This window comes from Orcinus orca, chromosome 3 (assembly GCF_937001465.1).
Source record: "Orcinus orca chromosome 3, mOrcOrc1.1, whole genome shotgun sequence".
Taxonomy (NCBI): Eukaryota; Metazoa; Chordata; class Mammalia; order Artiodactyla; family Delphinidae; genus Orcinus; species Orcinus orca.
In genome coordinates this window covers 123,448,636-123,462,944 of record NC_064561.1, presented here as the reverse complement: position 1 = coordinate 123,462,944, position 14,309 = coordinate 123,448,636, and the positions used below count along the sequence as shown (strand labels likewise).

Below are 14,309 nucleotides of genomic sequence, written 5' to 3'. Positions count from 1 at the left end.
GTATTTATTTTTTTATTTTTTTACATTTCTTGTAGTTCCAGAAGTTTAGCTTTTGGATTAAGACAAAGATGGGAAGCTCTTAATATAACAGATAAAGGAAATAAATTATGGTGCAAGATTATCTTTGGTTGCAACATGTGATTATTTATCCTTCTCGTTTATTTTATCCCTAAATTGCCTATGTTTCCTAAGGCAGACTCTAATTTTTATTAACTTTTAAACTTTTGGTATTAACAAATAGCAACAAAAACAAAACATAGAAATTACTGGTTGTCTTACAAAGTGTGGGGATTTTAGAAGCTATTATATATCACAACTTGAACTGAGGGTAATAATAATGAGAGCTCATTTTATTTTTATGACAAATCACCTTGTGATGTAAACTTTGTTTAAATGTTGGAAAGTTGTACACTTGGTTGTTTAATGTTGATGGTTTTTGAAAAGGATATCTAGTGTTCTTTTTATTATATTTGAGTCTAATATTTTTTAAAGTTGTGATTATGATTGCTTTTTGACATCATGGGAAGCTAGCAGGAGATGAATCCCTGGTGTCACAGTTGGAACGCTGAACATTTTCTCCCCATGCATATATTGTTGTAGATTTGGATTTGGTGGTATGATTTTAATTACTGGTCTGAAGAGCTTAACCACTAAGTTAACAAGAGTAGGTCATTTAGCCAGAAATCATTTCATAAGAAAATGTTTTGGGGCTTCCCTGGTGGCGCAGTGGTTAAGAATCTGCCGTCAGTGCAGGGGACGCAGGTTCGGGCCTTGGTCCGGGAAGATCCCACATGCCGTGGAGCAACTAAGCCCGTGTGCCACAACTACTGAGCCTGTGCTCCGGAGCCCACAAGCCACAACTACTGAAGCCCACGCCTAGAGCTCATGCAACAAGAGAAGCCACTGCAGTGAGAAGCCTGCGCACTGTGATGAAGAGTAGCCCCCGCTCTCTGCAACTAGAGAAAGCCCGTGCACAGCAATGAAGACACAACACAGCCAAAAATAAATAAATAGATAAGTAAATGTTCTGTAAAACATATATTTAATCTGAGATGGAAAAACTACATTTTTTTTTTTAACATCTTTATTGGAGTATAATTGCTTTACAATGGTATGTTAGTTTCAGCTTCACAACAAAATGAATCAGTTATATATACACATACATTCCCATATCTCTTCCCGCTTGCGTCTCCCTCCCTCCCACCCTCCCTATCCCACCCCTCCAGGCGGTCACAAAGCACCGAGCTGATCTCCCTGTGCTATGTGGCTGCTTCCCACTAGCTAACTACCTTACTTTTGGTAGTGTATATATGTCCATGCCTCTTTATCGCTTTGTCACCGGGAAAAACTACATTTAAAAGTTGACTGCCGCAGCTCATGCAGCTCAATATCAAAAAAACAAACAACCCAGTCCAAAAATGGGCAGAAGACTTAAATAGACATTTCTCCAAAATGTATTGTATTGCCAACAAACACATGAAAGGATGCTCAGCATCACTAATCGTTAGAGAAATGCAAATCAAAACTACAATGAGATATCGCCTCACACCAGTCAGAATGGCTATCATCAAAAAATCTACAAACAATAAATGCTGGAGAGGTTGTAGAGAAAAGGGAACCCTTTGCACAGCTGGTGGGAATGTAAATTGATACAACCACTATGGAGAACAGTATGGAAGTTCCTTAAAAAACTAAAAATAGAACTACCATATGACCCAGCAATCTCACTACTGGGCATATACCCTGAGAAAACCATAATTCAAAAAGAGTCATGTACCAAAATGTTCATTGCAGCTCTATTTACAATAGCCAGGAGATGGAAGCAACCTAAGTGTCCATCAACAGATGAATGGATAAAGAAGATGTGGCACATATATACAATGGAATATTACTCAGCTATAAAAAGAAATGAAATTGAGTTATTTGTAGTGAGGTGGATGGACCTAGAGTCTGTCATACAGAGTGAAGTAAGTCAGAAAGAGAAAAATACTGTATGCTAACGCATATATATGGAATCTAAAAAAAAAAAAGGTTCTGAAGAACCTAGGGGCAGGACAGGAATAAAGATGCAGATGTAGAGAATGGACTTGAGGAAACGGGGAAGGGGAAGGGGAAGCTGAGACGAAGTGAGAGAGTGGTACGGACATATATACACTACCAAATGTAAAGTAGCTAGCTAGTGGGAAGCCCCACATAGCACAGGGAGATCAGCTCGGTGGTGCTTTGTGTCCACCTAGAGGGGTGGGATAGGGAGGGTGGGAGGGAGACGCAAGAGGGAGGAGATATGGGGGACATATGTATATGTATAGCTGATTCACTTTGTTATACAGCAGAAACTAACACACCATTGTAAAGCAAATATACTCCAATAAAGATGTTAAAAAAAAAAAAGTTGACTGCCTATAATATGACCAAAATACTAAGACTTTTAAAAATTTTTTCACAGGTCTTTGCTTGCCACATTTAGCGGTAATTGTTTTGTTATTTCAGTATTTAATATGAATGACAGAAAACTCATTAATCTTGGTGGAGAACCACTATGTATGATAAAACAAACTTTTTGTTGCAAAAATCTCTTGAGAGTTTATTGGAAATAAGGGATGTCCTCCCATCCTTAGGATATTAGTTCAGTGGCTCATTCATTAGTGGTCATTTGAGCTTGGCAGTCAGTTGAACAGACATATGACCAATATTTTCCTGTTCTTTGTGATCAGCCTTTTTCTTTTTATGTCTGTGCATTAGTATTGGGGCGCCTAGCTCTCTTAGCTACCCAATTTCTCAAATTTCAGAAGAAATTTTCATGATTCCATATAACAGAATGCTAAAATAAAGTATCCAGTTTGTAAGTATTCAAACTCTGGTGTCATTGTAGTCCCCGTTTGCCAATCCCCCTACCGCATCCCTTTTTACTTTCCTAATGAGCATTTCTCTGTTTAATGAGGGCAGTGAGTGATTTGGCACTTAGATTTTGAAGACATGGATTTATAGCTGGTTGGCAACATTTCTTCCAAGAAATGTTACATCTGATTTTTTTTTTGATTATCTTTTTAAAACACAACTTTGAGATATAATTCATATACCATACAGTTCACCAATTTAATGGGTACAATTTAGTGATTTTTAGTATTTTCACAGTTGTGCAGTCATTACTACTATCAATTTTTGAACATTTTCATCACCCCCAAAAGAAACCCCATACCCTTTAGCAGCCATTCCACATTTCCCTCCCAACTTCTCCAGCACTAGGCAGCCACTAATATTCTTTCTGGACATTTCATACAAATGGAATCATACAGTATGTAGTCTTTATGACTGGTAGCTTTCATATAGCATCGTGTGTTTAAGGTTCATCCATATTATAGCATGTATCAGGACTTCATTTCTTTTTATTGTCAAATTATAATTCCATTGCATGGGTATACTACATTTTATTTGTACATTTGTCAGTTAATATAAATTTGGGTTGTTTCTAACTTTTGGCTGTTAGGAATCATGCTGCTATGAATATTTGCACAAGTTTTTTACAAGTGGACGTATGGATGTATACCTAGGAGTGGAATTGCTAGGTCATTTGGTAATTGCCAAAGTATTTTCCAAAATGGCTGTACCATTTTACATTCTTACCAGGAGAGTATAAGGATTCTAGTTTTTTGACATCCTTGCCAATACTATCTTTTTTATTATAGCTATTCTAGTAGTGTGAAGTGGTATCTCATTATGGTTTTGATTTGCATTTCCCTGATAGCTACTGATGCTGAGTCTTTTCATGTGCTTAGTGGCCATTTGTACATTTTCTTTAGAGAAATGTCTATTCAGATCCTTTGCCCATTTAAAAATTGTTGTCTTTTTATTACTGAGATAAAGTTTTTTTATATATATTCTAGATACAGGTCACTTATCAAATATATGTGAAAATTTTCTCCAATTTTGTAGGTTGTCTTTTTATTTTCTTGATGGTGTACTTTATAGCAGGAAAGTTTTAAATTTTGCTGAAGTCCAATTATCTGTTTTTTTCTTCTGTTGCTTGTGCTTTTGGTGTTATATCTAAGAAGACATTGTCTAACCCAAGGTCATGAAGATTTACTCCTGTGTTTTCTTCTAAGAGTTTTATAATTTTAGTGCATATATTTTGGGCTTTGATTCATTCTGAGTTAATTTTTGTATATGGTCAGAGATGTCAGTTCTCTAAAGTTACTTAACTTTTAAAATCTTTCTTAAGGATTTATTATAGATGTAGGACACTTTGCTACTATCTTAATGTTCAGTTCTTTACCCTGTTGGTTTAAGAAGTCATTTGTTCAGGTTTCTAGCCACTGCTCTATCTTTAGACATATTGTCTTTTTTTGTCTGGCTTTCATGTAATTCACATAGCTCAAAAATGGTGCCACATAATAAATATGCAGTTTGGAATCGTAGGACCCCTTTACTTTAGTGATATCTCATGGCATTTGCTAATTCTTTTGCCAGTGGACTATTTTATGTTATTTTGGTTAGATGGTTAATGTGGATCCAGTGGCATAATTTGAAAAACAGGCCAAGCATATTCTCAGTCTTTATCACCATTATATTTGAACTGTAGTATTTGCCAGTTTGATAACGTCTTTATAGTTACTTAAAGTTTTTGTGTAATTGCTGTATTAGAGATTAAACAGTTTCAAATTCAGTTGTCTTTAAGAGGTTATTATCATTGAAAATGGACAAGAGTAGATTATTTATTTAGCCAAAAATTTATGGAGCACTGAAAGTGAATCAGACACTGTGATAGTCACTAGGAATACAGAGATGAAGAAGTCCCTGATGTTAAGGATCCACACTTGAGTTGGGAGACATAATGTGTGATTAAGTGCTTTGAAGGAGAAAGAATTGGTCGGTATTGTAGCCTCAGTTCCCCTGAATGCAGAGTCTGAGGCAGAAAGCTTAGGTGTTGTTATAGTTTGCCTCCCTCATTTTATAGATGGGAAAATTCAGACACAGAGGTTAATAGTTCCAAGTTTAGTCAGGAATTACAGAACTTGGATGAAAACTATTCCATGAATGGCTTTAATAAGGATAGAGGATTTCTTAAAGCAACTGCTCAGAGTGCTGTTGGCAATATAAAATAGAACATATATATATACACAATATAATATAGAATAGAAAGCACCAGATCTCTTAATTTCATTTTCACTGTGGGCTAAGAAACTAGAGTTTCTTGCTTTCTATATTATTTAAGTCCCTTCCATAGATCATTAATTATCTGGATGAAATTTTCACCATATTATATTATGTTCAGAAATTATGTTTTGTTTCCAAAGAATTCTTCCTTGAGAATGTAGAGGGGCTAGATAGGGAAATAATTTTTTTTTTTGGCACTTAATGCTGGTGTTAACGTGGACAAAAATTGCAATTTAAGGTGTGGTTTGTTAACTTTTAAGTTGCACTTATGAGGTAAATCTGCTTGGGTGTGTTTGCTTCAGTTGTTTCTAATTTACTAAGGAGAGATCTGGTCCGTGAAAAATTAGTTTTGAGTCTCTCAGGTTTGAGTTAAGATTGTCATGACTTGCAGTGACAATGAATATTAATTTTTCAACATCATGATTTATTGAATAATTCCTAGTGATTATTAAGCACTCTTTATAATGAGTTATAGAAGTTTTGCTAAATGTTGTTTTAGAGTCTTGCGGAGATTTTTAATGGCTTCTTGTAGTAGTTCCCCCTCCCCCCCTTGAAATTCTCAGTGTGTTTTAAATTCATATGATTACAATAGCTTTGAGAAGTATAGAGTAGGAAAAAAATTGTACTCTCTGAAGGTAGTACCTCTCATAGTCCCTAGTTTGGGACTTTTCTCGTTTAATCAAGTTGCCTAGTCTAGTGTGTAATATTGATTGGATTAAGCAGAGCTATTGAGTATTTTAATTAAGTTTTGTGGAGCAATGCAGTGTTTAATTCAGCCTTTTTCTTTTGAAGACATATTGTTTGAAACATAAATTTGTATTCTTTATCAGATTTTCTTCTAAAAACTTGGTCTTTGGAGTCAGATTTGAAATTGAATCTTGACCATGTCACTTGTTAACTATATGACTTTGGGCAAATTACTTAAATATCTCTGAGCTAGTATTCTCAGCAGTGAAAGAAAGGATATAGAATCTAAGTCATAGGGGTGATCTGAGGATTACATGAGATAATTAAAAAATCTAGTATTGTGCTAAACTAGATGAATTCTATCTCTCTCCTTCAGTCTGTCTTGGCTTTAGCTGTCTTCAATTTCCCATAGGTTTCCTTGATAGAATTGTAAATATTCATTTTTTTTCTGAATTTTAAAAAATATTTAAATTATTGTCTTCTGGTATCGTGAAAAAGTGTGAGGAAAGTGAAAAAGTATGGTGAAAGTCTGCTACCGTGTTGTATAAGAACGTTGGCTTGGAAAACTTCTGATCAGGTCTCTTGTCATCTTTTGTATTTTGAAAAACTTCGAGGGAATTTAGCTTTAAGTCTGAGTTTGTTTTCCTTTTTGTAACATACTGAATTTGCCCAAATGGATGAAAGTGAAATTATTAGCCATTCTTGAATAAATTATAATGACTAGATCAGCACTGTTGAATGCAAATATTTGTGCCACATGTAATTTAAAATTTTGCAGTAGCCATATGGAAAAAAATCAGGTGAAATTAATTTTAATAATATATTTAACCCCGTATATACAAAATATCTTTCAACACATAATCAACATAACAGTTATTGATATTTTACATTGTTTTGTGCTTTGAAGTCAAAAACATGGTATGTTTTATACTTTCAGCACATTTCAATTTGGACTAGATATATTTCAAGAGCTACATGTGGCTAGTGGCCACTATGTTATATAGCAAAGGTCTACGTGAGTAAAATATAATATTACAGCGGTAGTGGGCTTTAGCTGTGTTTGATAAAAATGTCAGTGGTTATCACTGGTTTAAAGCTTGTCTTCGTGCCTTAGCAGTCATTTATGTGGATGGTAAGAATTTACCCATCTTTGCAATCTCTATCCCAATAAATGATTTTACGAGTTATTCATCGTCCATTCCCAAAGATTCGTAAATTTTCATAGGCCCAAAATATGCTCTTCGATTATTGAGAGCATAAACCAAACTTAATACATGTTTTCTTCACATTCATCAAATCTGTAGGTGTGACATGAGATTGTATTTTGAGAAACTCATCCTGGATCACTGTGAAGAATACGTTGGGGAAGGGGTCAGAAGATTGGGGGGAACAGTAAGAAGGCCATTGCAGTTTACATATGAGAAATACTGGCAACTAATGGGAGGGAGTGTGGGTTGGGAGTTGGAGAAGTGGAAAGAAAGAAGGGGGCTGATAGTAGCTTGAGAGTGATTGAAGGAATGCTTTTGGTTTTCTTTGCTTGTGTGCATTTTAAAGATGATTGAGACTTGAAATGTAGATGTGAGGCATCCTGTTGAGAGGAAGCAGATGAACATATGAGAGAAAAGGGTAACTGATAGGGTGATCCTGAGAAAAGATGGGAAGAGATGAAACGTATATAAAGAGAAGTTTGTTGTTGTTGTTTTTAAAATAGGTTTTGTCAAGTTGGCTTAAACTTTAGAACTGTGGGGAATATCTATCACTACGAAAAATAAAGGATAAATTAGAGTTGTACTCTCCTCCCTCTCTTTTAAATTGGAAGGGAGAGAAGGTGAAATTAGAGTTAAATTAAGAAGTGATAGAGAACAGACGTGTGGTTGCAAAGGGGGAGGGGGTTGGGAGAGGGATGGAGTGGGAGGTTGGGATTAGCAGATGTAAGCTATTATATATGGAATGGATAAAAAACAAGGTCCTACTGTATAGCACAGAGAACTGTATTCAGTATCCTATGCTAAATCATAATGGAAAAGAATATTAAAAAAAGAATATATATATGTGTAACCAGATCACTTTGTACAGAAATTGACACATTGTAAATCAACTATACTTGAGTTAAAAAAAGTGATTGAGCAGCAGTTTTGGATCAGTAAGTATGTTTGCGATCAGTGTGTATACTAGGCATCAGAAAATATTTATACTTATTAAAATCTTTCTCACCCAGAAGATTTTATTTAAATGTAGTTAATGGCAATAAACTGTTTTTCCATAAAGTTTTAATGGAATACAAAATGGCAAAGAACATTGGTTCCACCTGTTCTGGTTTTAAGGCATGGAGGTGCACTCAGGTTACCTCAGGTGATGGAGGTCTGTTTGTTTTGGATTCTTGGGGAGGGAAGGAAGCCCAACACAGTCGATCTCTGCAGTTGTGATGAAACAGTTTCTGAGAGCTAACAAGGTGTTTACTCAATCCATAGCCCCTGCCCTTTACCTCCCTCCTGCCAAGCGGTGGAAACAATTTTCAGGTGAAATCAATATTTATAAAACATAAAAATTGAGCTTCATTGATTCAAGTGAAGGTTAGGGGGCTGATCTCTGCCAGCATTTTTCCCCTCTTCTGCCCCTCTGACACTTCCTCCTCCTCTTCCCTTCTTCCTGAGGCCCTTCTGAGGATCTATAGGAACATGTGAAAACTCCTCTAACACCAGTCATTCCTCATCGACTAGAAGAGCAGTAACTCCCTTGGCCCTCTTTTTGCTTTGGTGACTCACTGGCAACTCTAGTAAATGCCATTCCCCTCAGGTGCTGAACCTACTGCCGCTTTTCTGGTCATGTTCTTATGACTTAGCTTCTATTTGTCTTTTTTTATACTATGAACTAGTGTCATCTGCTGCTGCTGCTACTGATTATAGTACAATCTTTATGTCTCATATTCAAATAGGCTCTAATTGGATTGATTAGTTATTATCCAATATAGAGTCACTTCTGTTGGGGTCTGCTAGGCTCCCTCATATCCAGTTCTAAAAATGGCAGCCGTTGGCACAGAGGCCCATTCTTCATCCTTTCACATGTAGCTAAGCTATTGGGGTCACATGACACAAGGCTAGGTGGAGAACTCTGATTGCTTTCTTCAGAAGGTGGCTGTGGTTGTTTTTTGGCCTATTCATTACATAGGATGCTCTGTACGTTCTTGATACCTCAGTTAATCAAAAATGGACAGCTTTTTCTGTTTGATCCTATTTTGTTGGTAATAATGATAACAGCCTTAGCTATCACACAAGTGTTTTCCATGTGCAGGAACTGTATTAAGCATTTTACATGTAGTAGCTCATGAGCTATGTGATGCATTTTACTGATGCAAAAACGGAGTCACGTTGAAATATGAAGTGCCTGTTCAATGTTTACAGCTTTTCATTAGTGGGGTGGGGAGGGTTGAATACAGGCAGTCACCTTTCCAAACAATAAAAGACTTGTAGTCTATAGCATAACATTTCAGAGCTGCAACTGACCAGGGCAGTCATCTATCATATTTCTCCTATTTTACATATGAGACAATTGAGAGTTTAGGTGACTTGCTTAAGGTTGCAGAGGCTAGTCATTTCCAGCGAACCCAGAGTTTCTAATTCCTAGACCTAGTCCTCTTTTCTGCTTTAGAACGAGTACCTAAGACACAAAGTTTTGAATGTTAATTTTGAAACGCAAACCTATTAAGTGTTAGCAGATACAGTAAGTGGATACATAATGTACGGTTGTACACAGTCATCCATGTAGGCTTTTTTTGTTTTTAGCCTACTGTTTAGCTTGAGGGTGATATATATATATATACAGAGAAGAGACTGGAGTTATTCACAAGAAATATTTATTGAGGAAACTATTATTATTATTATTTTTGGCTGAGCCAGGTGGCATGCAGGATCTTAGTTCCCTGCAGAAACTATTATTGAATTAATGTCCTCATGTCTAGCAGAAGGTGAAAGTACTTTCTTGCCAGGTTGGAATCTTCCTGTGGTTATATGTGGCAGTGATTGAGAAAGTCCAACATATAAAGCATGATGGAGGAAATCAATTGAAATACAGTGAAGGTGCACAGCCCTGGAGGGTTTGGTAAAGAAACTTGGATTAAAGACAGAAAAGAGCTAATTATGCTAGATGTAAAATATTTACTTATTCTCTTCTTTGAAAAAACATTTATTTCTTTAACGCATCTTGATTTTTAATGAAACATGACCATGGAGTTAAGTTGCTTACTAAAGGGTTAGCAGAATAGCCCCGGCTTGACTAAATGACATAACTTTATGGATAGTCAGGTCCAAAAAGGATATTTAAACTCTAAAGAATGTCTTGATTCTTGAAAGTTAGTAAAATACAGAAGTCTAGTACATTCCTCTAAGTGAATAAAATAAGACCAGGTCAGAATGCTTTCCTTGGTAGAAATGCAAATTCTCAGCCACCATCCTGCACATCAAGGTGTGTTCAGAGTGGGCCTCAGCAGTTTGGGTTTTAACAAGCCCTCCAGGTGATTCCAGTGCTTGTGAATTTTGAGAACCACTGTCATAGAAGCAACCAACTTAACAGTTAAAACAATTTCATTTTGATTGTGTTGGAGAGGAAGTGAGATTTTCCTGCTAAAGTTTTAGAATCAATAAGCAACGAGCTCAACCAGTGTCTTCTCTGGATAAAGTTATGATTGTGGTAAACTGTTTTTTGTATACCTGATGGAAAGAGTATATATAGGCATTAGAAGTCCTGGCTTCATAGTTTATCTCAGATATATGCTACTTAACCTTGAGGAAGTTTCTTTTTTAAGGCCATAGCTTCTTTTTCTGAAAAATGGGACAATACCATCCACCAGGGAGGATCATAGAAAGGGTTGGAAATAATGTAAATAAGTGCTCAATACTTAATAGGCATTGAAAGATCATTCATTATTACTTAAATCATCAGCTTTGTTGGTTTTCTCCCAGTTTAGAGACTATAGCTCCCTCAACACTGTTTATATTTATTAAAAACTAATTTGAAATGTTAATTATGTGATAATTCAGAGATATCAGTTCTTTATCTTCCTAAATCATTCTTTTTTCTTTTTAGTGAGTGAGTTTTTTTTTAAAAATTAATTAATTAATTTATTTTTGGCTGTGTTGGGTCTTCGTTTCTGTGCGAGGGCTTTCTCTCGTTGCAGCGAGCGGGGGCCACTCTTCATTGCGGTGCGCGGGCCTCTCACTGTCGCGCCTCTCTTGTTGTGGAGCACAGGCTCCATACGCGCAGGCTCAGTAGTTGTGGCTCACGGGCCCAGTTGCTCCACGGCATGTGGGATCTTCCCAGATGAGGGATCGAACCCGTGTCCCCTGTATTGGCAGGCAGATTCTCAACCACTGCGCCACCAGGGAAGCCCCCTAAATCATTCTTGGCTAGATCATTCTTGGCATATAGTCTACTGCTTGGTCACCTAATACTATGTTAGGGGAAATTCCAGACTGACTAGAATTGAACTTAGTTTACTTGAGACAGTGATTTTGGCAAACTGCCAGTTAACTTTCAGCCTGGATTAAACTTTTCTAGAATCTAAAAGGAAACAAGATCATTTAAATTATTGTAGTCACAAGTAGAAAATTGGAAGAATGATTTCATTTTAGGCCTCTTTAGAACTAAGTTGTACCTTATGTAGGATTAGAGAAAAAAAGAATTTAATGTGAATTTGAATTTTAGGACACTTGATAATTGGATATATGTATTTGTAGTATGAAAGTTGGAACTCATTGTACTTAAGTAGCATTGAGAGAATGACATTGATTGCATGAATGTTGGCTAAGCAGGATCCATCTTTCCGACCCTACATTTTGCCTCCCCCCTTTTTTCTTTTTGAATTAATTTTCTTCTGTAATTGTGGAAAACATTTTCATGGTTCCAAAGGAAAAACTATAAAAGACGGTACATTCAGAGAAGTCTAGCTTCCAAGTTTATGCTGTCTGCTCACTGTTCTCTTCCTCTCCCTATAGGCAATCATTTTTGTTTGTTTTTGGTTTATTCTTTTTAAAAAATAAAGACACATTCATTTTTATCTTCCTTTGTGGATAAAAGGCAACATTATATTTACACTATTCTGCACTTTACTTTTTCACTATTCCATAGCATGTAGATCTTACACCACTTTACAACTGCATAATACTCAGCTGCATAGGACTTTGTCATATAGATGTATTGTAGTTTATTCTGCCATCTTCTATTGATAGACATTTAGTTTGCTTCCATTCTTTGCTACTACAAATGGTATTTTGCAGTATATCTTTGGAATAAATTCCTAGAAATGAGATTGCGGGTCATAGTTTAAATGCAGATATAGTTTTGCTAGCACTTGCCAACTTTCCCTCCATAGAGGTTGTAACAGTTTCTGTTCCTATTAGGAATGTGTGAGAATCCTTATTTCCTTACAGCTTTGTCAACAGAATATGTCAGACTTTTGGATTTTTGCTAATCTGATACGTGAGAAATGATTACATCAGCATCCAATTGACTCTTGAACAACACAGGTTTGAACTTTGTGGGTCCACTTATATGTGGATTTTTTTAATAGTAAATTTTATAGCACTACACAGTCTGCTTGATTGAATCTGTGAATGCAGAGCCATGGATGGGGAGTATAGGGAGGGCCAACTATAACTTATACAAGGAGTTTTGACTGAGCCGAGGGTTGGTACCTTTAACCCCTGTGTTGAGGGGTCAGCCGTAGTTTTAATTAGTGTTTCTCTTCTTATGAGTGAGAGTAAACATTAATTAAACATCTTTTCACTTAAACTTTTTGAATTAACTTCATATTTATGTTAATTTTTAAGGAAGTATTTCTTGGTTATTACTGCTGCTACTGTTGCAAATAATTATTCTGGATTTTCCCCCCCCCAGAGGTCGTAATAATAATCACTCAAGAAACAGTGTTACCTCTCATGTATGATTAAATAAAAAGGACCTATTTACATATTTCTTGTATTCAGAGATGTCACAGTCTAATTTGGGAAAAAAGACTTGCATGAAGGTCATCATGGTTCAGTGAAATAAATACTGATGGAGATAAATACCAAGTTCTGTGGGAGCATTGAGATTGGGATGGAGTGACTTGGATATCAGGAAGGTATCAGGAAGATTATTGGTTAGCATATGAGGTAGTCTTTGGGTTGAGTCTTTAAGGAAGAGGAGGAGATTGCTAGGCTGAACCTGCCTGGAAGAGTATTACTGCCAGAGGAAGCAATGCCAAGGAAGAATATGGTGTCTGAGCATTCACAGGTTGCCTGGTTTTGTGGTGGGTTGTGGTGGGTTGTGGTGGGCTGGGCGTTGTGACGTGACTGCAGCTGGACCATCTGGATTTGCTAGGTCTCCACTTCTTGACCCTGAGCCCACTTCTAAATTTAAGCACAACAATGCCATCTTGATTAAAAATTTGATTAAAATATTCATGTTTCATATTCTTAATTTTCCCCCTGATGCATACATTCCCTCTTGATAATCTTCCTACTCATTTTTGAATAAACTGGGGAGGGTAACCCTGAGAGGAGGTAGAGTGATTTTTTTGCCCCCTTCCCATTTTATTGTTGAGCAGGCCTAAAGACTTTTTCATCTCTGCTGTACTTTTAATTTATACTTACCAATTGCTTATTGCCAAGTTCGAGGCTCTTTATATAGTAGCTTGTTGTTTTTTAATATTAACTAATTAATTTTTGGCTGTGTTGGGTCTTTGTTGCTGCACGTGGGCTTTCACTAGTGGGAACCGGTGTTACTCTTCGTTGCGGTGCGCAGCCTTCTCATTGTGGTGGCTTCTTTTGTTGTGGAGCACGGACTGTAGGCACGTGGGCTTCAGTAGTTGTGGCCTGCAGGCTCAGTAGTTGTGGCTCGTGGGTTCTAGAGTGCAGGCTCAGTATTTGTGGCGCACGGGCTTAGTTACTCCATGGCATGTGGGATCTTCCTGGACCAGGGCTCGAACCCATGTCCCCTGCATTGGCAGGCAGATTCTTAACCACTGCGCCACCAGGGAAGCCCAGTAGCTTGTTTTGTTTGGTTAAGGGAAAGGACTGGCAGGGTGTGAGGCTGGTTATAAGAGAGTTGATAAGGCTGGAAAGGTAGGCAGGGGCTAGTTGGAAACTTTGTATCTCATTTTGAGGAATGTATATTTTATAGTTGAGTCTCTAAAAATCTGAAATGGATAATGGGCAGAGGAGAGGGATTGGAGGACGGGAGTGGCAAGATTAGCTTTACATTTTTGAAAGGTAACTTTGATGACTGTGTTGAGGAAGATGGAGTGGACAATGTACAGTGTAGACAAGGGAGCAATGGTCCCCAGACCAGCAGCATCACCTGGGAACTTGTTAGAAGTACAGATTCTCAGGTCCCACCCCGGACCTACTGAATCAGAAACTCTGGGAGTGGGGTGCAGCAATCTGTGTTTTATTTGATTCTGGTGAATGTGAAAGTTTGAGAGTAGGGATATG

At 37.0% G+C, this 14,309-nt stretch overlaps 1 protein-coding gene across 8 annotated transcripts in view; it reads left to right on the top strand.

The window, feature by feature from the left end:
* Positions 1-14,309, top strand: part of SCAMP1 (secretory carrier membrane protein 1) — a 139,422-nt gene that overhangs the window by 10,077 nt on the left and 115,036 nt on the right. The window lies entirely within an intron of this gene.